Genomic DNA, 24,290 nt, shown 5'->3' on the forward strand with positions numbered 1-24,290 from the left:
GCTATCTATCTGTATATCTGTATGTGTTCTATCTATCTTTCTATGCTCTATCTACGTGTTCTATCTCTCTCTCTCTCTGTATATCTATGTATGTGTTCTATCTATCTATCTACGTGTTCTATCTATCTATCTATTGCACTCTGTATATCTATCTATCTATGTGTTCTATTTATGTAACTATCTATCTTTATGTCTGTATATCTATCTATGTGTCTTATCTATCTATCTGTATATTTGTGTGTATGTGTTCTATCTATCTATCTATCTACGTGTTCTATCTATCTATCCCTCTCTGTATATCTTTCTACCTCATATCTATCTCACAGTATATCTCTCTGAGCGTCCGATCTATCTATTTATCTATCTATCTATATATCTGTATGTGTTCTATCTATCTATGATCTATCTACGTGTTCTATCTATCTATCTATCTCTCTCTGTATATCTATGTATGTGTTCTATCTATCTATCTATCTATCTATCTATCTATCTATCTATCTATCTACGTGTTCTATCTATCTATCTCACTCTGTATATCTATCTATGTGTTCTATTTATCTAACTATCTATCTTTCTGTCTGCATATCTATCTATGTGTCCTATCTATCTATCTATCTTTCCATCTATCTGTCTGTATATCTATTTATGTGTGCTATCTATCTAGCTATGCGTTCTATCTATCTATCTATCTATCTGTCTGTATATCTAACTATGTGTGCTTTCTATCTATCTATCTGTCAGTATATCTCTCTAAGTATCCTATCTATCTAGCTCTCTCTGTATATCTATCTATGTGTTCTATTTATCTAACTATCTTTCTATCTGTCTGTATATCTATCTATCTATATATCTATCTGTCTTATCTATCTATGTTCTATCTATCTATCTATGATCTATTTACGTGCTCGATCTCTCTCTCTCTCTCTCTCTGTATATCTATGTATGTGTTCTATCTATCTATCTATCTATCTATGTCTTCTATCTATCTATTTCTCTCTGTATATCTATCTATGTGTCCTATTTATCGAACTAGCTATCTTTTTGTCTGTATATCTATCTATGTGTCCTATCTATCTATTTATCTATCCTTCCATCTATCTGTCTGTATATCTATTTATGTGTTCTATCTATCTATCTATCTATCTATCTATCTATCTATCTATCAATGTGTCTTATCTATCTATCTATCTATCTATCTATCTATCTATCTATCTATCTATCTATCTATCTATCTATCTAGTTATTTATCTAGTTATATATCTATCTGTGTACCTATGTGTTCTATCTATCTGTTTATCTATGTGTCTTATCTATCTAACTGTTTATCTACCAATGTGTTCTATCTATCTATCTATCTGTCAGTATATCTCTCTGAGTGTCCTATCTATCTATCTATCTATCTATCTATCTATCTATCTATCTATCTATCTATCTATCTATCTATCCATGTATCTATCTATGTGTTCTATTTATCTAACTATCTTTCTATCTGTGTGTCTTATCTATCTATCTGTATATCTGTGTGTATGTGTTCTATCTCTCTCTCTCTCTCTGTATATCTCTTTCTGTATATCTATCTATGCGTTCTATTTATCTATCTATCTGTCTGTATATCTATCTATGTGTGCTATCTATCTATCTGCCAGTTTATCTCTCTAAGTGTCCTATCTATCTAGCTCTCTCTGTATATTTATCTATGTGTTCTATTTATCTATCTATCTATCTATCTATCTATCTATCTATCTATCTATCTATCTATCACTTGGTCTTATTTATCTATCCATCTATCTGTCTGTATATCTATCCATGTTTGCTATCTATTTATCTATCTATCTTTCTGTCAGTATATCTGTCAGTATATCTCTCTAAGTGTCCTATCTATCTATCTATCTATCTATCTATCTATGATCTGTTTACATGTTCTTTCTATCTCTCTCTCTCTGTATTTCTATGTATGTGTTCTATCTATCTATCTATCTACTTATTCTATCTATCTATCTCACTCTGTATATTTATCTATGTGTTCTATTTATCTAACTATCTATATTTTTGTCTGTATATCTATCTATGTGTCCTATCTATCTATCTTTCTATCTATCTGTCTGTATATCTATTTACGTGTTATATCTATCTATCTATCTAGTTATCTATCTAGTTATCTATCTATCTGTGTACCTATGTGTTCTATCTATCTATCTGTTTATCTATGGGTCTTATCTATCTGTTTATCTATCAATGTGTTCTATCTATCTATCTATGTATCTTATCTATCTATCTTATCTATCATTCTGTATATCTTCTGTATATCTTATCTATCTGTTTATCTATGTTCTATCTATCTATCAATGTGTTCTACCTATCTAGTTATCTATCTGTGTAACTATGTGTTCTATCTATCGATCTATGTGTGCTATCTATCTATCTCTCTGTATATCTATATATGTGCGTTATCTATCTCTCTGTAGATCTATCTTTGTGTCCTATCTATCTATCTATTAATGTGTCTTATCTATCTATCTATCTTTCTATGTGATCTATCTATCTATCTTATCTATCTTTATATCTATCTATGTGTTCTATCTATCTATCTGCGTACATATGTGATTGATCTATCTATATATGTGTCTTATCTATCTATCTATGTGTCTTATCTATCTATCTATCTATCTATCTATCTATCTATCTATCTATCTATCTATCTATCTACGTGTTCTATCTATCTATCCCTCTCTGTATATCTATCTACCTGTTCTATCTATCTATCGATCTATCTGTGTATCTATCTGTCAGTATATATCTCTGAATGTCCTATCTATCTATCTATCTATCTATCTATCTATCTACGTGTTCTATCTATCTCTCTGTATATCTATCCATGCGTTCTTTTTATCTAACTAACTATGTATCTATCTATCTGTCAGTATATCTCTCTGAGTGTCCTATCTATCTATCTCTCTCTGTATATATATCTATGTGTTCTATTTATCTAACTATCTTTCTATCTGTCTGTATATCTATCTTTGTGATCTATCTATCTATCTCTCTCTAGGGGCGTAAATATAGAGGATGCGGTTGCACCCGGGCCCAGGAGCTTTAGGGGGCCCATAAGTCCTCTCCTCTCCATATAGGGAGCTCAGTACTGTGAATAAAGCATTATAGTTGGGGGCCCTGTTACAGGTTTTGCATTGGGGCCCAGGAGCTTCAAGTTACGCCTCTGTCTCTCTCTGTACATCTATGTATGTGTTCTATCTATCTATCTATTTATGTGTTCTATCTATCTATCTGTCTATCTATCTCTGTATATCTATCTATGTCTTCTATTTATCTAAATATCTATCTTTCTGTCTGCATATCTATCTATGTGTATTATCTTTCTATCTGTATATCTATCTATGTGTGCTATCTATCCATCTATCTGTCAGTATATCTCTCTGAGTGTCCTATCTATCTATCTATCTATCTATCTATCTATCTATCTACGTGTTTTATCTATCTATCTATCTATCACTCTCTGTATATCTATCTATGCATTCTATCTATCTGTCAGTATATATCTCTGAGTGTCCTATCTATCTGTCTATCCATCTATCTATCTCTGTATATCTATCTATGTGTTCTATTTATCTAACTATCTTTCTGTCTGTATATCTATCTATGTGTCCTATCTATCAATCTATCTATCTATTGGTCCTATCTATCTATCTATCTGTCCTATCTGTCTATCTATCTATCTATCTATCTATCTATCTATCTATCTCTCTCTGTATATCTATCTATGCATTCTATTTATCTATCTATGTATCTATCTATCCATCTATCTGTCTGTATATCTATTTATGTGTGCTATCTATCTATCTGTCAGTATATCTCTCTGAGTGTCCTATCTATCTAGCTCTCTCTGTATATCTATCTGTGTTCTATTTATCTAACTATCTTTCTATCTGTCTGTATATCTATCTATGTGTCTATCTATGTGTCGATGTGCCTTATCTATTTATCTCTCTATCTATCTATCTATCTGTCTTATCTATCTGTCTATCTATCTATTGGTCTTATCTATCTATCTATCTATCTATCTATCTATCTATCTGTCTGTATATCTATCCATGTTTGCTATCTATTTATCTATCTATCGTTCTGTCAGTATATCTGTCAGTATATCTCTCTGAGTGTCCTATCTATCTATCTATCTATCTATCTATCTATCTATCTATCTATCTATCTATCTATCTGCATATCTCTCTATGTGTTCTATCTATCTATCAGTATATCTCTCTGAGTGTCCTATCTATCTGGCTCTCTCTGTATATCTATCTATGTGTTCTATTTATCTAACTACGGTATCTTTCTATCAGTCTGTATATCTATCTATGTGTCGATGTGTCTTATCTATTTATCTATCTATCTATCTTTCTATCTATCCATCTATCTGTCTGTATATCTATCTATGTTTGCTATCTATTTATCTATCTATCTTTCTGTCAGTATATCTGTCAGTATGTCTCTCTGAGTGTCCTATCTATCTCTCTATCTGCATATCTCTCTATGTGTTCTATCTATCTATCTATCTATCTATCTATCTATCTATCTATCTATGTGTCTTACTATTTATCTAGCTTATGAGTTCTATCTATCTATCTATCTATCTATCTATGTATCTATGTATTTTATCTATCCTTATATCTATCTATGTGTCTGATCTATCTATTTATCTATCTATCTTTCAGTATATTTCTCTCTGTGTCCTATTTATCTACCTATCTATCCATCTATCTATCTAGCTATCTATCTATCCGTATATCTCTCTATGTGTTCTATCTATCTGTATATCTATTTATGTATGTATGTATCTGTATATCTCCCTATGTGTTATATCTATCTATCTATCTATCTATCTATCTATCTATCTATCTATCTATCTATCTATCTATCTATCTATCTATCTATCTATCTATCTATCCATCCATCCATCCATCTATCTATCTACTTTCTTATATGGTCAGATCTTTTTCTGATTGGGGATTGACAGTAAAAATTTGTTTGTATCCAGTTAGATACTGCCAGAGAGAGAAGGATCTAGTCCTTGATAATGGGTCATGTCTCTTTGTGGAATTTTTCAGTTTCCACTGTTGAAATGGCTAAATATTAAAGGTATGAAAAACATTCCTAGTGCAGGACCCAAGAAGAGGATACATCGTACAAGAATTAAAAGAATATTAAAGAGAGAATTCAGTTTAATACCCCTCAATCTTCCTACATGGCATTATACAGATTATCAATTTTAACTGAAGTGTTTCTTTAAATGACTTATCCCAAAACAGAATGTGAGAACTTTTACTCAGAGGAGAAAAACGAAGTATAACAATATATGTCCATCAAGCAGTTCTTCAGTACTTCATACATTAACGAATATCCAAGTCACATGCATTTAATTGACTGCAATGTTACCCTTTTTTGTACATGACAATTGACTTGAAGATGTATATGGCTGCTTGTAGTTGACTGACGCAGTAACACTGAACATTTGCTCTAAAACACAATTGCAGACTTTGTATAATAGTGAACAAAGTTCATGAAATGATATTCTTTCCGTACATGGAAGTGCGAAGCATCAAAAATGAGTCATCGGTTTACTTCAGATTTAGTGCAGACTGACGTGTGTCGCTGCATAAGTTGTGTCTATACCAAACACATTCAGCACTGGATAATAGCACATAAATGGACAAATTCTTGTTTTTCATAATTTTAGAAAATATATTAAGTTATTTCTTTTTCTTTGCATTGCATTGGTCGGTAGTAATAATAGGAAGTAAATTGTCAGTTCATGGGCTGCCCTTGTTTTGCTTCAGAAGCCCTTTTTGGTCAATGGAGGTCACTTGCACATAAAGGTGCATTCACATATCGCTGATTTGCTGAGTTTTTCAACAAATTTGGTGCAAATCTGCAGCAGATTTCACCCCTTTCATTTCAATTTAATTGAAAGGGTGAAATCTACTGCAGATCTGCATCAAAATCTACAACAATCTGCATCAAATTAGCAACATGTGAACACACCCTAAGGGATAATTCCCACAGACGGATTTCTGCCGTGTTCCACGTGGTGTAAATCTGCATTGGATAACACAGCTAATTGCTCAGTCCTTACATGCGAGATTCTGCCATGGGTTTATGCTGCGGGGAAAAAAATCACAACCTGTTCTATTTTTCGCGTTTTTCTGCAGCGGGAGATCTCCATTAATATAGTATAATGGAGACTGTGGAAAAAACGCGGCCTGCCAGCGGGGACTTTTTTGTTTACCCCGTGGGATTCCTGTGGCGTAAAACCGCTGGCGTATCCCGCTCCATCTGTGGGCAGGAGGCCTTAGGCCTCCATACACATTAGGCTATAGCCATCTGTAACTGGTTTGGTTGTATCAGCTGACAATCATGTGTGTGGGGGACTTCTCAACTTTCCCCAAACAGATGATATCAAGGAAAAAAAAGATTAAGGCCCATTTACACACAACGATTATTGCTCAGAATTTGTTCAAACAATGTCTTTGGATCGATAATCACTGCATGTAAATGCTACCACTGTTAGCTTTTCGGCCAAATGATGATTTCTTAGCTCAGCATAAAAACCATCATGTGGCTGGCAAGCTGATAGCAGGAACCGCACACTGTGATTCTCCAAGGGAGCTCTGATAACCTTGTTTTCAGCTGCAGTCCCAAGGGAGAACAACTGAGCTGTATGCAGATAACAGACAACCCACTGATATTAGAAAAACCTTTCTGACAGTGAGAGTGATCAATGAGTGGAACAGGTTGCCACAGGAGGTGGTGAGTTCTCCTTCAATGGAAGTGTTCAAACAGAGACTGGACAGACATCTGTCTGGGATGATTTAGTGAATCCTGCATTGAGCAGGGGGTTGGACCCGATGACCCTGCAGGTCCCTTCCAACTCTACCATTCTATGATTCTTTATAAAAGTCTGCGTGGCTAGAAAAAAAAGAGGATGTGGCCTCACAGACCACTCATACTTATTATCATTTATGCTGCAAACTGGCATAAACTATAGTTGAAACCGACACTAACTCGTAGCTGGCATAGATTTCATTCTGGCGTATGGAGATGCTGGGAGGTGCAATGAATGTATTAAAAGTTTTGTCCTTAACACATTTGTTGCACCTATGCTAGCACAAACTTTACTTATATACACCAAGGTTAGTAAATATTCCCCCAATATGTTTAATTGTCTCCATATTTGAAGAACCATAGTATGTAGGGAAGCAGCTATGAAGAATGTGATTACAATGAGGGATTTGCAGGTAATTCAGTGCCATGATTAGTATTCACCGAACTGAAACAACTGAACCCTAAGTCAGGTCAAAATTTGCTAAAAGTTCAGTTTGGTGTGAACTCATAAAAGTCCTTCTTCTTTCTTTTCGTATTCTCTGTTTTTTATTCCACTTTCTCTTCCTCATCCTCTTGCTCTTTTTATTCCCCTTCTTCTTTTTTCTTCTACTACATTAATTTGGCTTAAAACAGCTAAGAAAGTACTTAGACTCTTTATAAACCTAATAGTGTTATACAGGGCTTTTTGGGGCTCTTACGCCATGTAATACACGAGTTTTAGAGATTTTTGGGAAGTTCCAGTTTCTTTCGAAGTAATTCAAACCAAACCAAACTTTTTGCCCAAATTTGGCGAAGCAGCCTTTGTAAGGATTGCTCAACACTAGCCATGATATACAAGTGGATGCCTATCACAGTGAGGGCTCCTTGACATGGGTGATGTGATTTTCGTCCGCACACATTACGATCGCATTGTGGACCAAAATCGTGTGAGCGAGAAGCACCCGCGACCAAGTCGCGACTGCATCTCTTGTTTTATCACGTGTTCAGACAGCCGGGGCTGTGGCGTATATGCGCCCAACCCAGTATACAGTTGGGCAGAGGGAGAGAGCTTAGCTCTGCTAAACTCCCTTCCACTTCCCTCCCCCTCTCCGCCCCTTGCCATCTGCCAGGAAAGGGAGAGGGCGAGAGCTATTTGCAGGCAGCCAGCAAGGGGTGGAGGGGGGGAGGTGAAGGGGAGGGAGTTTTGCAGAGCCTCTGCTAAACTCCCTCCCCCCTCCTTTGCCAGGAGCTTTCATAAGCTCCCATTGGAGTCTATGAGACTGTCCGGCATATTCCGCTCATAGGATAGGTCCAGACCTATCTTTTCCGGTAAGTGTAAAAGCAGCTGGCCGCAATGAGCACCATGTGCGCTATCCTTTCTGGCTGGCTGATTTTACATTCCAAGTGCTTCAGATGGTCGTGGTTTTCGCCCAGCATTTTATTGCAGCTAAATTGCCACAATAAAATGATCACGTGAATAAAGCCTGAAGGTGTCATGTCTGATATCGCATTCTCCTCCCCATTCACATAACTACCTTCATTTTCAAAAATCAAAAATAATCTCAATCCATAAGTCACAATTTGTTTCAATTCCAAAATAAGTGTGAGGTACAACTGGAATAGCAGCCTGTAGCAACCAATCAAATTCCAGCTGTCATTTTCCTAAAGGCTTTTGCAAAAAGGAATCAGCAACATGATTGGTTTCTATGCAGAACTCCCGTTTGCTCTTTGCACTAACCTTGATAAATCTGCCCATGTGAGCATCAACCATAAAATCTGATTTAACATAAAGTCTCAGTGTTGTCTTTATCAATCAACCAGACTTTAGCAGTGATCTGAATGGTTTCTATTGGCAGCAGTGGCACTTTTAAGTCAGTGTGGGTGCATTAGGGACTGGATCATTAGGACAAGATCTATCTATAAATCCTGTAGGCAGTTAAAGGGTGAAGTTGTGGATGGAGTATATCTCCCTCCCAGGCTCTTAGTCTGGACAGGGTGGCGGTCCAGTCCACAACTTCACCCTGATTCTTAGGAAGCTCAGCTGTGGGCACTGATCCCGTTACTGGGGCATTAAAGGCAGCAGCTCCCAGGGAGTCAGTGCCTGACAGCCTGAGGAGGAAGCCTCTGAGCACTTTGCATGGTGCAGCTTTTCATTTGTGATTTTGCATGGACCTGAGCACCCTGCCTGGTGCCTCTGCTATTTTTGAAAGACTTTGCTGTTTTGCTGTGCTTGACAAATAAAACTGAAGGAAGTTTTATTCTACTTTCTGGTCCTGCGTGTCTTTGCCACCCCACCCCCTGGAGAACATTGTTACAATCCTCTTAGGGCATGCTGACGTCATAGAAAGGGTAGACAGTGGCTTCTATCAGTGAGGACTCATTTAATCGATATATGCCATGTAATACCACATATTTCCTATAGTGGCCACTGCACAGGAACTGTGTACCCAAAGCAGATTGCTAGGAGTTTCAGTTGTAGGACCAGTGGTAATCAGTTGATCATTAGCAAATCCTCATTTAAAGTAGGATTGTCCCATGTGAATAACGCCTTTAATGTTAATAAAGAGTATTTTATTGGTTTAGAAATCTAGTGTTTCCTTATTTGCTATATGATATTGACCAGGAAAGACATGGTGACCCTGCAATGTACATAGATCTGACATCAGTATGTAAGGTTTGTTTCCAGGTTTCTGTTACTTAAGTCAACTTTTGTTAAGCAAGACAATTAAAAATCCGAAAAGATTTCATGATGGCAGATCTGCTCAGAAAATATCAACTGCCATGTTATCCAGAGAGGAAATAACAGTGAGAGTAAAATATATTTTTGCAGGACAATGACATAACCTTGCAAGAGTACTATTAGATCACTTCAGTCAATGAACAGCACCCTTCAAACATCCTGTTAAGAAGCATTATGAATAGGTTGCAATGGTTCAAGAGCTTGCTACAATATCATTTGAAATTAGAGGTTCAGATTCATTGGTTCTCAGATTATTACATGCTCCAGAGATCTCTGTAAGTGTGCACATGAATGTGAAGGGAAGCACAAAATTAACATGATAGACATTGCACTGACCTCCAGCTATTGAAATGCCATTTTATTTCTGTCCTACAGTGAGATGATCATAATAATGTCAGAAAAACTCATACAGTGTACCATACAGTATATATACAGTATATACATACATACTCATCGACAAAAAAATGCACCCAGATAGAAATGCTGTACAAACTGGCATGCAATTATGTCTCGGGCAGATATGTAAATGATTGCAGTTACACACTGGGTCTTGCCGCCAGAGGCCATAAAATTGCTTCCCCTGTTGCCCTATAAAAAGGCTTTCATAGGCTACTTTTGTGTAGAGCATCTGTTGTTGAGAGATTGTTGACTGCTGGATATGCCTTTACGATGCACTCAAAGACCAGTTCATCCACTTTGAGAAGAGGCGCATCATTGGAATGAGAGAAGCAGGATGGTCATTTTAACAATTTGCCTATCATCTAGGCCATTCTGACCAAGCTATTAGAAAGTGTTGGGAGCAATGGTTGTGTGAGGGCGTGCACACATGGTGAACCAGTTCCAGATGGCCCAGACAGACTACCAGTAGAGAGGATCGTTTGATCCGCCAACAACAAGAGTTAACAAAAGATTTATTGTCCACCATCCAGAAACAGGTGGCACCTTCATTACAGACCCCTGTATCTGCCCAAACCATTTCCAGGAACTTAACAGAAGGAAATTTGGTTATGGGGCGCCCATTACATGCCCTGATATTAACACCCCAACACTGTTGCCTTCGTTTACAGTGGTACTGTGAACAAGAAACCTGCTATGAACTGGATCTGTATAGAATATATACACACACATTACTTGATCATACCATTAAAACCAGCTAATATTGTGTTAAAACAGCTCTGAGTCAATCATGCATCAAGCCATAAATATACACTAGATCTCCAAAGGTGTTCTGTAGTATCTTGGACCAAGCCATTAGCAGCAGGTTCTTTAAGTTGTGGAGTGTGACCTCCATGTATCATATTTGTTTTTCCACTGATGCTTGATTGGATTGAGATTTGGGGAATTTGGCGCCTAAGTTATCACCTTGATCCCTTTGTCATGCTTTTTTATTTATTAAAAGCAAGCTGGGTACTCATTTTACCGACCTTGAAAGGATGGAAGGCTGAGTCAACCTTGAGCCGGCTACCTGAACCACGTGGAGATTGAACTCGCAACCTTCATAGGCCCCGTTATTATCGACCACTGCCATTAGGGAATACTGCTGCCACAAATTGGTGTACTTGGTGTGTACAATGTTTAGGTAGATGGTATGTGTCAAAGTAGCATCAACATGAACACCAGGAGCCAGGACCTCTGAGCACAATATTGTCCAGGGTATTATATTGCTTCCACTGGCTTGTCTTCTTCTCATAGTGCATTCTTATGCCATTTCTTTGCACTGGCCTTCAGACATCACATGATGTGAAAGAAAATGGGACTTATCAGACCAGGCCATCTGCTTCCATTGCTCTATGGTCCAGTTCTGATGTGCATGTGCCCATTGTATGCACTTTTGGTGGTGGACAGGGGTCATCATGGGCTAAAAGCTGCAATGCCCTGTATGCTCTGATCCCTTTCTATCATAACCAGCCGGAATGTTTTCAGTAATTTCCCTTACAGTAATTATTTTGTGGAATCAATCAGACAAGCTAGTCTTCATTACCTACATGTATAAATGAGCCTTGTGCCCCTATGACCATATCCACACTTCACTGATGGTCTCCACTGGACCACTTTTGGTAGGTACTAAACACTACATACCAGGAACTCCACATAAGACCTGTGCAGATGCTCTGATCCAGTCGTCTACATATCATAATTTGGCCATTGTCAAAATCTCAGATCATTATATTTGCTCATTTTTTCTGCTTCCAACACATCAACTTCAAGAACTTTCTGAATACAGGAGTGCTGTTAGGCTGTTTATAACAGGGTTGATGTTGATGCTGTCATGTACAACACCTCTTTACCAAAATTATTGTTATTTTGTGCATTGCAAAGGTCACAGTTACCATAATCAGAACAGTCAAGTTAGCACTGCCAAATTGTTGATGCATTGTTTTGCATGTTATGTCACCATATTTATGTGTAGGTACTGTCTAATCAACATATAATTAACTGCTTGTTATGTTATGATTAGAGATGAGCGAGCGTACTCGTCCAAGCTTGATACTCGTTCGAGTATTAGGATGTTCGAGATGCTCGTTACTCGTGACGAGTACCACACGATGTTCGAGTCACTTTCCCTTTCATCTCTGAGACATTAGCGCGCTTTTCTGGCCAATAGAAAGACATGGAAGGCATTACAACCTCCTCCTGCGACGTTCCAGCCCTATACCACCCCCCTGCAGTGAGTGGCTGGCGATATCAGGTGTCACCCGAGTATATAAATCGGCCCCTCCCGCGGCTCGCCACAGATGCATTCTGACATAGATCAGGGAAAGTGCTGCTGATGCTGGAGCTGCTATAGGGAGAGTGTTAGGAGTTATTTTAGGCTTGAAGATCCCCAACCGTCCTTAGGGCCACATCTGACCCTGTGCAGTACTGTTGAGGCTGCTTTTAGCAGTGTTGCACAATTTTTTTTTTTTTGTATATCGGGCGTGCAGACCATTGCGTCCGCAGTCTGCAGTCATTGTACAGAGTATAGGGGCAGTACTGATGAGGCAGGGAAAGAGGGAAAGGTGAAATAGATATACTGTCTATATAGGCAGTGGGCTTTTTCAAAAAATTGGGGAAAAATACTATATCTGGGCTGCCTGTGACCGTCTTCAGTGTACTGCGTGTCTGCTGGGGGTAGTAGTCCTAATTAATACGCAGCTAAGCGTTACAAAATTGTTTCCTGGCTCTGCTGTGCCCGTTACATCACCGCCGTCATAGCGCCAGAGGGAAACAGTAAACATAATATACGCTGCATACAGTATCTGTCTGCTGTTTCAGCTCACCATTTAAAAAAAGGGAAGCCAAATACTTAAGGCGTACCACTGCCCTTTGGCGACTTGACTGCTTCTGCGCTGTGAATTCCACTAGCTCAGTCCTACACACCTACGCCTCACTACAGGCATGCGCAAAATTGTTTCCTGGCTCTGCTGTCTCCGTTACATCACTGCCGTCATAGCGCCAGAGGGAAACAGTAAACATAATATACGCTGCATACAGTATCTGTCTGCTGTTTCAGCTCACCATTTAAAAAAAGGGAAGCCAAATACCTAAGGCGTACCACTGCCCTTTGGCGACTTGACTGCTTCTGCGCTGTGAATTCCACTAGCTCAGTCCTACGCACCTACGTCTCACTACAGGCGTGCGCAAAATTGTTTCCTGGCTCTGCTGTGCGTTCCGTAAGCGAAGTCAGCCTCCAACCACAGGCCAATAAGCGGCACATTTAATTACAGCGTTCTGTTTCTGCTCTACTCGTAATACACCATGCTGAGGGGTAGGGGAAGGCCTAGAGGACGTGGACGCGGGCGAGGACGCGGAGGCCCAAGTCAGGGTGTGGGCACAGGCCGAGCTCCTGATCCAGGTGTATCGCAGCCGACTGCTGTGGGATTAGGAGAGAGGCAAGTTTCAGGGGTCCCCAGATTCATCTCACAATTAATGGGTCCACGCGGTAGACCTTTATTAGAAAATGAGCAGTGTGAGCAGGTCCTGTCGTAGATGGCAGAAAGTGCATCCAGCAATCTATTGACCACCCAGACTTCTAAGCCGTCCACTGCTGCAACTCTGAATCCTCTGGCTGCTGCTCCTCCTTCCTCCCAGCCTCCTCACTCCATTACAATGACACATTCTGAGGAGCAGGCAGACTCCCAGGAACTGTTCTCGGGCCCCTGCCCAGATTGGGCAGCAATGGTTCCTCTCCCACCGGAAGAGTTTGTCGTGACCGATGCCCAACCTTTGGAAAGTTCCCGGGGTCCGGGGGATGAGGCTGGGGACTTCCGGCAACTGTCTCAAGAGCTTTCAGTGGGTGAAGAGGACGATGACCATGAGACACAGTTGTCTATCACTCAGGTAGTAGTAATTGCAGTAAGTCCAAGGGAGGAGCGCACAGAGGATTCGGAGGAAGAGCAGCTAGACCATGAGGTGACTGACCCCACCTGGTTTGCTAAGCCTACTGAGGACAGGTCTTCAGAGGGGGAGGCAAGTGCAGCAGCAGGGCAGGTTGGAAGAGGAAGTGCGGTGGCCAGGGGTAGAGGCAGGGCCAGACCGAATATTCCACCAACTGTTTCCCAAAGCGCCCCCTCGCGCCATGCCACCCTGCAGAGGCCGAGGTGCTCAAAGGTCTGGCAGTTTTTCACTGAGAGTGCAGGCGACCGACGAACTGTGTTGTGCAAGCTTTGTCGCGCCAAGATCAGCTGAGGAGCCACCACCACCAGCATGCGCAGGCATATGATGGCCAAGCAACCCACAAGGTGGGACGAAGGCCGTTCACCGCCTCCGGATTGCACCACTACCTCTCCCCCTGTGCCCCAACCTGCCACTGACATCCAACCCCCCTCTCAGGACACAGGCACGACCGTCTCCCAGCCTGCACCCACACCCTCACCTCCGCTGTCCTCGGCCCCATCCAGCAATGTCTCTCAGCGCAGCGTCCAGCCGTCGCTAGCGCAACTGTTTGAGCGCAAGCGCAAGTATGCCTCTATGCACCTGCACGCTCAAGCGTTAAATGTGCACATAGCCAAATTGATCAGCCTGGAGATGCTGCCGTATAGGCTTGTGGAAACTGAGGCTTTCAAAAACATGATGGCGGCGGCGGCCCCGCGCTACTCGGTTCCCAGTCACTTTTCCGGATGTGCCATCCCAGCCCTGCACGACCACGTCTCCCGCAACATTGTACGCGCCCTCACCAATGCGGTTACTGCCAAGGTCTACTTAACAACGAACACGTGGACAAGCACAGGGCAGGGCCACTATATCTCCCTGACGGCACATTGGGTGAATTTAGTGGAGGCTGGGACAGAGTCAGAGCCTGGGACCGCTCACGTCCTACCCCCCCCAGAATTGCGTCCCCAGCTCGGTGCTGGTATCTGCGGCGGTGTATGCTTCCTCCACTAAACCACCCTCCTCCTCCTACGCAACCTCTGTCTCGCAATCAAGATGTGTCAGCAGCAGCACGTCGCCACCAGTCGGTGTCGTGCGGCGTGGCAGCACAGCGGTGGGCAAGCGCCAGCAGGCTGTGTTGAAACTACTCAGCTTAGGAGAGAAGAGGCACATGGCCCACAAACTGCTGCAGGGTCTGACAGAGCAGACTGACCGCTGGCTTTCGCCTCTCAGCCTCCAACCGGGCATGGTCGTGTGTGACAACGGCCGTAACCTGGTGGCGGCTCTGCAGCTCGGCAGCCTCACACACGTGCCATGCCTGGCTCACGTCTTTAATTTGGTGGTTCAGCGCTTTCTGAAAAGCTACCCACGCTTGTCAGACCTGCTCGGAAAGGTGCGCCGGCTCAGCGCACATTTCCGCAAGTCCAAGACGGACGCTGCCACCCTGCAGACCCTGCAACATCGGTTTAATCTGCCAGTGCACCGACTGCTGTGCGACGTGCCCACACGGTGGAACTCTACGCTCCACATGTTAGCCAGGCTCTATGAGCAGCGTAGACCTATAGTGGAATACCAACTCCAACTTGCGCGGCGCAGTGGGAGTTAGCCTCCTCAATTATTTTCAGAAGAGTGGGCCTGGTTGGTAGACATCTGCCAGGTCCTTGGAGACTTTGAGGAGTCTACCCAGATGGTGAGCGGCGATGCTGCAATCATTAGCGTCACTATTCCTCTGCTATGCCTCTTGAGAAGTTCCCTGCAAAGCATAAAGGCAGCCGCTTTGCGCTCGTAAACGGAGGCGGGGGAAGACAGTACGTCGCTGGATAGTCAGAACACCCTCCTGTCTATATCTCAGCGCATTGAGGAGGAGGAGGGGGAGGAGCATGAGGAGGAGGGGGAAGAGACAGCTTGATTCACTGCTGAGGGTACCCATGCTGCTTGCCTGTCATCCTTTCAGCGTGTATGGCCTGAGGAGGAGGAGGAGGATCCTGAAAGTGATCTTCCTAGTGAGGACAGCCATGTGTTGCGTACAGGTACCCTGGCACACATGGCGGACTTCATGTTAGGATTAGAGATGAGCGAGCGTACTCGGATAAGCACTACTCGCTCGAGTAATTGGCTTTATCTGAGTATCGCTGTGCTCGGGTCTAAAGATTCGGGTGCCGGCACGGAGCGGGGAGCTGCAGGGGAGAGCGGGGAGGAACGGAGGGGAGATCTTTCTCTCCTTCTCTCCCGCCCGCTCTCCCCTGCTCCCCGCTGCGATTCACCTGTCAGCCGCAGCGGCACCCGAATCTTCAGGGACGAGCACAGCGATACTCTGATAAAGCCAATTACTCGAGCGAGTAGTGCTTATCCGAGTACGCTCGCTCATCTCTAGTTAGGATGCCTTTCTCGTGACCCTCGCGTTACACGCATTCTGGCCACTACGGATTACTGCGTGTACACACTGCTCAACCCACGGTATAAGGAGAACTTTTCCACTCTCATACCCAAAGAGGAAAGGGGTTCAAGAGTGATGCTATACCACAGGACCCTGGCGAACAAACTGATGGTAAAATTCCCATCTGACAGCGCTAGTGGCAGAAGGCGCAGTTCCGAGGGCCAGGTAGCAGGGGAGGCGCGGAGATCAGGCAGCATGTACAGCGCAGGCAGGGGAACACTCTCCAAGGCCTTTGCCAGCTTTATGGCTCCCCAGCAAGACTGTGTCACCGCTCCCCAGTCAAGGCTGAGTCGGCGGGAGCACTGTAAAAGGATGGTGAGGGAGTACGTAGCCGATCGCACGACCGTCCTCCGTGACGCCTCTGCCCCTACAACTACTGGGTGTTGAAGCTGGACACATGGCCTGAACTCGTGCTGTATGCCCTGGAGGTGCTTGCTGGTCCTGCGGCTAGCGTCTTGTCAGAGAGGGTGTTTAGTGCGGCTGGGGGAATCATCACGGATAAGCGTACCCGCCTGTCAAACGACAGTGCCGACAGGCTTACACTCATAAAGATGAACAAAGCCTGGATTTCCCCAGACTTCTCTTCTCCACCAGCGGACAGCAGCGGTACCTAAACAATACGTATGCTGCACCCGTGGATGGAAGCATCGTTCTCTATCACCATCAAAAAGGGGGCCTTTTAGCTTCATCAATCTGTGTATTCTATTCATCCTCCTCCTCCTGCTCCTCCTCCTGAAACCTCACGTAATCACGCCGAACTGGCAATTTTTCTTAGGCCCACAAGGCTCAGTCATATTACTTTAGTAAACAATGTTTATACGTTTCAATTCTCATTAAAGCGTTGAAACTTGCACCTGAACCAATTTTTATTTTAACTGGGCTGCCTACAGGCCTAGTTACAAATTAAGCCACATTAACCGAAGCGATTAATGGGTTTCACCTGCCCTCTTGGTTGGGCATGGGCAATTTTTCAGAGGTACATTAGTACTGTTGGTACACCAATTTTTTTTGGCCCTCGCCTACAGTGTAATCCTAGTAATTTTTATGGGCTTCGCCTGCACTTATGGCACAGCAAGGTCTGTGGGGTTGGCCTACACTTTTGCTACATAAACATAAATGTAACTGGGGCCTTGTCTATACTGCAACTACTGAAATGTGAAAGAGACTGTTATCTCCCTAAACTGCTGCAACGGGAATGTTACTGTGGCCTGTCTTGACTGCTACTACTACTGAAATGGAACTAATACTGTGCTCCCCCTATACTGCTGCTTCGGAATTGTTACTGGGGCCTGTCTTGACTGCTACTACTACTGAAATAGAACTAATACTGTGCTCCTTCTATAATGCTGCTAGTGATATGTTACTGGGGCCTGTCCCTAATGCTACCGCTGAAATGTTACTAATTCTGGGCTCTACCTATACCGCTGCTAATGCTATGTCACTGGGGTGTGGAAACGGAGGCTTCCCAAAGACATGATGGTGGCGAGGCCATTTCCCACCAACGTGGTTACTGTTAAGGTGCATATAACCACGGACACGTGGAGAGGACACGTAGTGCCTCAAAAACATCCCCCTCCTCCTCCAACAATGAAAACATTCTTGGCAAATACCTTTGCATTGGTCCGTCTGGTGGCAGTCCAAGAATTTCACCTTTACCGACACAACAAGAGAGCCCCCCCCCCACCATCCCCCCGCCACGGTCCACTTAATCCTGGCCACATTCCGAAAACCAACTAAATAAAACCGCGCCACTAGGTCTGCAGTCGCCACCACAATCCCACCAACGCGGTTACTGTTAAGGTACATATTACCAGTCTGACTGGGGCATGCACTGTGGGCCGAAGCACACCTATATTGTATGTGACGTTAGCTCTGCTGAGCAGGGCACTGCAATGGGATACATTTATGTACCGCCGATGGGTTCCAGGGAGCCACCCATGCTGTGGGTCCACAGGGACTTCACATTAGGGATTTGTACCTGCCAGTGTCTATGTATTAAAAACCCCGGTCAGACTGGGGCATGCAGTGTGGGCCGAAGACCACCTGCATTTAATCGGACGTTACCTCAGCTGTGATGGGCAATGCAATGGGATATATTTATGTACCGCCGGTGGCTTCCTGGGACCCACCCATACTGTCGGTCCACACGGAGTTAAACTGCATGTGTCCACTTCTAAAGAACCCCAGTCTGACTGGGGCATGCAGTGTGGGCCGAAGACCACCTGCATTAAACCTGACGTTACCTCAGCTGTGCTGGGCACTGCAATGAGATTTATTTATGTACCGCCGGTGGGTTCCAGGGAGCCACCCATGCTGTGGGTCCACAGGGACTTCACAATAGGGTGTTGTACCTGCCTGTGTCTACTTATAAAAAACCCCAGTGTGACTGGGGCATGCAGTGTGGGCCGAAGCCCACCTGCATTTAATCTGACGTTAGCTCTGCTGTCCAGGGCACTGCAATGGGATACATTTATGTAGAGCCGGTGGGTTCCAGGAAGCCACCCATGCTGTGGGTGCACACGGAATTCCCATTGCGGAGTTGTACCTGCCTGTGACTATTTATAAAAAACCCCGGTCTGACTGGGGCATGCAGACACCTTGACAGAATGAATAGTGTGTGGCACATGGGTTCCCCATTGCTATGCCCACGTGTGCAGCTCCTGATGGAGGTGGCACAGGATTGGATTTCTCATTGCTTCTGTACAGCATTGTGGGCTATCACCCCGCCCCTTTTAAAGAGGGTCGCTGCCTGGCCGTGCCAACCCTCTGCAGTGTGTGCCTGCGGTTCCTCCTCATGGCAGATGCACTTATAAATAGACATGAGGGTGGTGTGGCTATGAGGCCAGCGTGTGGCATGAGTGCAGCTGAAGGCTGCGCAGGGACACTTTGGTGTGCGCTGTGGCCACTGGGTCGTGCGGGGGGGGGGGGGGGGGGGGTTGGGCAGCATGTTACCCAGGAGAACTGGCAGCGGAGTGTCATGCAGGCAGTGATTGTGGTTTGTTGGAGGTAGTGTGGTGCTTAGCTAAGGTATGCCTTGCTAATGAGGGTTTTTCAGAAGTAAAAATTGTTGGGAGGGGGCCCACTCTTGCCGCTATTGTGGCTTAATAGCGGGACCTGGGACCTTGAGATGCAGCCCAACATGTAGCCTGTCGCCTGCCCTATCCGTTTCTGTGTCGTTCCCATCACTTTCTTGAATTGCCCAGATTTTCACAAATGAAAACCTTAGCGAGCATCGGCGATATACAAAAATGCTCGGGTCGCCCATTGACTTCAATGGGGTTCGTTACTGGAAACGAACCCTCGAGCATCGCGAAAAGTTCGTCTCGAGTAACGAGCACCCAAGCATTTTGGTGCTCGCTCATCTCTAGTTATGATATAATGTATGTGATTAGTCCTGGATCATGAATGAGGGCACTGATCATAGTGCCCCATGGGCTGTGCCGAAGGCAGAATCGAAGACTATAATTGAGGTGGCTTAGTTGAAGCTTGTGGTCTGTTGTTGTGATGTAATGGCAGTGAGTGCAACAGTGTCAGAGAGTTTAAGATTGACCAGAGTACGAAAGTCATATGCACTTTCTTTTGAGACTGGTGTTGGGTTCAGCGAGTGTACAGCTAAGCCAAAGATCCTGAGATGCTATGAGTAATGATCCACTGTCCTAGCCTCTTGGACTGTGTCCTGAGGCCTTGTGTGGAGCTTAAGGCTGGAGATAGTATTCTTAATAAGGACACCTGATAAAGAAGTCTCCCGGACGCCTAGCTAGAAGTCTGCCATGTGGGCTAGTCAGGCCCTGAGGAAGCTGCTAAATGGATCCAGTCATCAACCTGTTGCCCTGTGTTTTGTTCAAGTGAGTGCCCTGTCAAAGTAACCAAGACTGTAGCCAATAATCTAGGTGTGCTAGAAAGAGACTGTAACCATTAAGCTGTTTGCTCTCAGTGAGAGACTACTTCTTGTAATTTAGAACTGCCAAGCTAAGTTCCTTCCAAAAGAGATTGTAACCACCAAGCTCTGTACCTTGTTTAGCCTTTCTAACCAACAAGATTGTTGAGCCCATTGTGATTGTAACTGCTACATGCTTACTGTGGAGCAAAGTCATCTTAAGTTTACCAATGTAGTCCGAATCATTTACTACACTATCCTTGAGTGGAGCTATATAAGTGGATCAAGGGCTACACTTAAAAACTGACTCTCTTACATGCTCCCCTGCAGGACCTGTAGTGTGGCCACACTGGTAGCTGTGCAGTTCTGCACCTCATACTATATTAGGACTCACTTAGAGTTGCAAGTAGGCAAACTAAGAAAATTGTGGCAAGTTTTACAAGCTTTTGCTTCAAAGCAATAGATCACTCTAAAAGTAACATTTCTGGACCATAACTCTTACGTTTTGGAATGCAATATGATACTACCCTTAGAGCAACACAGCTGATCAGCAGGGTATCTGTATTCTAGAAGGATACAATGCCATATGAAGGAACCAAACAAAGGCTCATGGAATGTCTTCAGTTGTGTAATACAGAACTGTAGAGACTCTATATGCCTCCAAACAGCCTCTGTGCACCCATGATATATTGAGCTGGTCACATGCATTAGATGCATTTTTGCTGAACCCATCGATTTTGCTGATCATCTAATGTGTACAGGGGACCCTGTGGAGGTCCCAAGGTAGTCGAAATGTCAGGGCCTCCCTTACAAATTATCTTCTAATACATTTCTAATTTTAACAACTAATAATAGTTTGATTGTAATTTACTTTTGAGATCAAATCAGTATTATTTTCATTCGTTGTCTCAGGGTCTCCAAAAGCCACGGGCCCATAGGCTAGTGCCTACACAGCTCACTCGGTAATATTGCATTGGGTGTTTTGCATCAACTTCTCCCCTTTCTAAATTTAAAACACCTGCATCCTTGTATCTGTATGGGGGTGTTGAGCCAGATAGCCATCTAGCGTGTATCGCCACCCTTAATGCAAATGGAACATGGAACAATGCCTCTTCAGCACCAGTTATTGGATGACGGCATTCCTGCAAGTCAGTGTTAGACCTTTTACCAAGTCTTATAACGATGACTGGAAATGTAAACAAAAGCCAAAATCATCTCCAGAAGGAAATAATAATGATGTACAGACAGTCTGTTTCAGGGGGATTTACCTAATCAGTGTGCAATAGGTTTCTGGCTTGGCCAGTGAGAAGCCTAAAGATGTGGGTTAGGAAGGGCGTATATCTCCTTAAGGAAAGCACCTATAAGGTGTGAGGAAACATATAAAGTCACCCATGCTACTTTGGGAAATATTCGAATAGAAGGACGAAGCACTGCCTCTACAGCACCACCTATTGGAAGGTAGCATTCCTGCAAGCTAATATAAGACCTTTTAACAAACCTTGTAACAATGACTAGGAATATAAGCCAAGGCCTAATTCTTCTCCAGAAGGAAAAGATAATCATGCACAGATGGACTATTTGGGGGCTTTTTGCCCCTCATCTGTGTGCAGTAGATTTCTGGCTTGGCTAGGGAGAGGCCTATAGACATGAGTCAGGCAACCCTTAATTTATACCTTTTATTTATGGATGGACATGGGGTGAATGATCCAGGACACAAACTAGAGTAGGGTGTAATTTTGTTATATGGCTGGCTATGCCTCTACAATATATGTCCCAGACTGTTACAAATTTCCAAACTAATTTTCATTAAGCCAACCTATAATATAGATCCTGCTTTTCTTTCCATAAACTCCATGTTAAAAGTTTTAAAATGGTATTATTAATGTTATCCCAACCACATTAGATACTCTTTGTTCCCATATGTTCTTATCTAAATATGCCTTCACATAAGACTTTAATTTTCCCAACCCTTGCATCTTATTAATATTTCAATTCTCAACAGTGATATAAGTCTAGTTCAAATGATTTATCCAATAATCTCATGGATTTCGACATCATTATAATAGGATGTTGAAACGAGTCTCCAGTAGTTACTCATCACATTCCACTAGAAATAAGATGGATGTTTATAAAGGTTTTACAATTCAATTACAGGAGAACAGTCACATTGTTTTTTTCTCTTCTGTATAATATGAAGAAAATGAGGAGTTTATTTTTTATGGCGTTGGGTCATTAATGCCTGTGTCAATATGTGTGTGATCGTGAATTTATGTCAAGAAATTGGCTCAAAATGCAAATAAAATATTTATGCAAAATGACCTGCGACGATGGTTCATAATTGATGGGTTTACATAAATCTAAAATAGTTTCTGACCAATGGGATTGTTGGCTTACTCTGACTTTTTAGTAGGTAAGGAAACATTTGGGGAAATTTCATTGGAGGATAGGTCCACCCTTACGATTCCAAAGTGAATTATTGATTGCATGTATATTAGGTAGCTAATAATTGTAGCTTCATTGCAATTCTTGTCAAAATATATCAGCAGATTGACTTGTAAGTCTGTCGTCAGTAGAAGTGTTGCTATTATATTATTCTGTATTAGATCTCTGACACAGCGGATACAGGTTTTCATTCAAGAATATGTATATGCTGACAAACTACAGAAAAGCTATGGGGGATTTTATTTTCCTGTCACTGCCCTGTCCTCATTTGGATCACTACAAGGGAGCAATTCCAGCATAGGATGTGGGTTCGGTAACATACATAAAATTCCCCCATAAATAACTTGGCTTGTATCTAATAAGCAAGTAATGCCAAAAAATATTTCTATATAGCTCTTACTGAAGATCCCCATACATATAAAAAATGACCAAACTCAACAATTTTGATGGGACTAACTGATTATTGTTATGTCTGAGCCGGATGCCTAAAAAACCTCATCCCGAATTGGACATAGTAGTTGTTCAAAAGAATGGATATACACTCTAGTAAAAACACAGAGAACAAAACGACCAATTATAAAATTAAATAAGAGGGAAAAGGGAAATGTCACCCTAGTGTACTAATAAGGGAATACCCTGCCTAAAGTAGGGTAATTACTCTGATAAGGGTGGCCCCATATCTGAAACTTGGGAACTTCCTAAAGAGTCCCTAGATGGATATGAGGATAACAATGGATAAATGTTAATAGCAGTAGCCCAATGAGCATTCAAGCAATAACTATTAAAAGTGTACCGCCACCTTACTAGGAAATATGGACAGGGGTTATCCAGAGTAGGAAGCCCATTTAATCGCCAGGGATAGGGTTTTTTATTTTTTGTAAATTCTGTTTTAATTAGACTTACAAGCATAAAACAGAGATGAATACATGCACAGAACAATTATACATAAACATTACAAGCAAACATGCAAATGCTAGATTGTATTTAAAAGGGGGAAGAGGGGATAAGGGTAGGGGAGAAATTATAGGTGCTAGGGAAGAGGAAAAGGCAGGAGACCAACGCAGGGTTACCCCTTGAATAACAAAATCACAGAAAACACTCATGGATTGTTAACTACTAGTCTAGGAACTATACATTTTATTTTATGTATCTCTGGAAGAGTTTACAAGAAGTCAGAATTGAAATCAGATTGGACCATGGGTCCCAGGTTACTCTCAATTTATCATGGGTTCTATTAGCCCAGCCTGTTGGTTCCTCAAGCCTCCAAATTTCATTGACCTTTTCCACCCATTGGTTGCATGTAGGTGCTTCTGGTTGCTTCCACATAATAGGGATCATGGATTTAGTGGCAGATAAGGTTATTCTTTGAAGGTCTATAATTTAGGGATGGTTTGGACAGAATCCCACATTCTGGAGAAAGTCTGAAAGAACTGTTAGATATATTGCGTATGGTATTCTCAATCTGGTCCCAGAATGGATATATGACTGGGCAATGCCCCTAGATATATGCTAAAGAATCTTTTTGACTGCTGCATCGGCAGCATAAGTTGGAGTCAGCTAGCTGGTATGCG

The sequence above is a fragment of the Eleutherodactylus coqui genome, chromosome 11 (assembly GCF_035609145.1).
Source record: "Eleutherodactylus coqui strain aEleCoq1 chromosome 11, aEleCoq1.hap1, whole genome shotgun sequence".
In the NCBI taxonomy this organism is placed as follows: domain Eukaryota; kingdom Metazoa; phylum Chordata; class Amphibia; order Anura; family Eleutherodactylidae; genus Eleutherodactylus; species Eleutherodactylus coqui.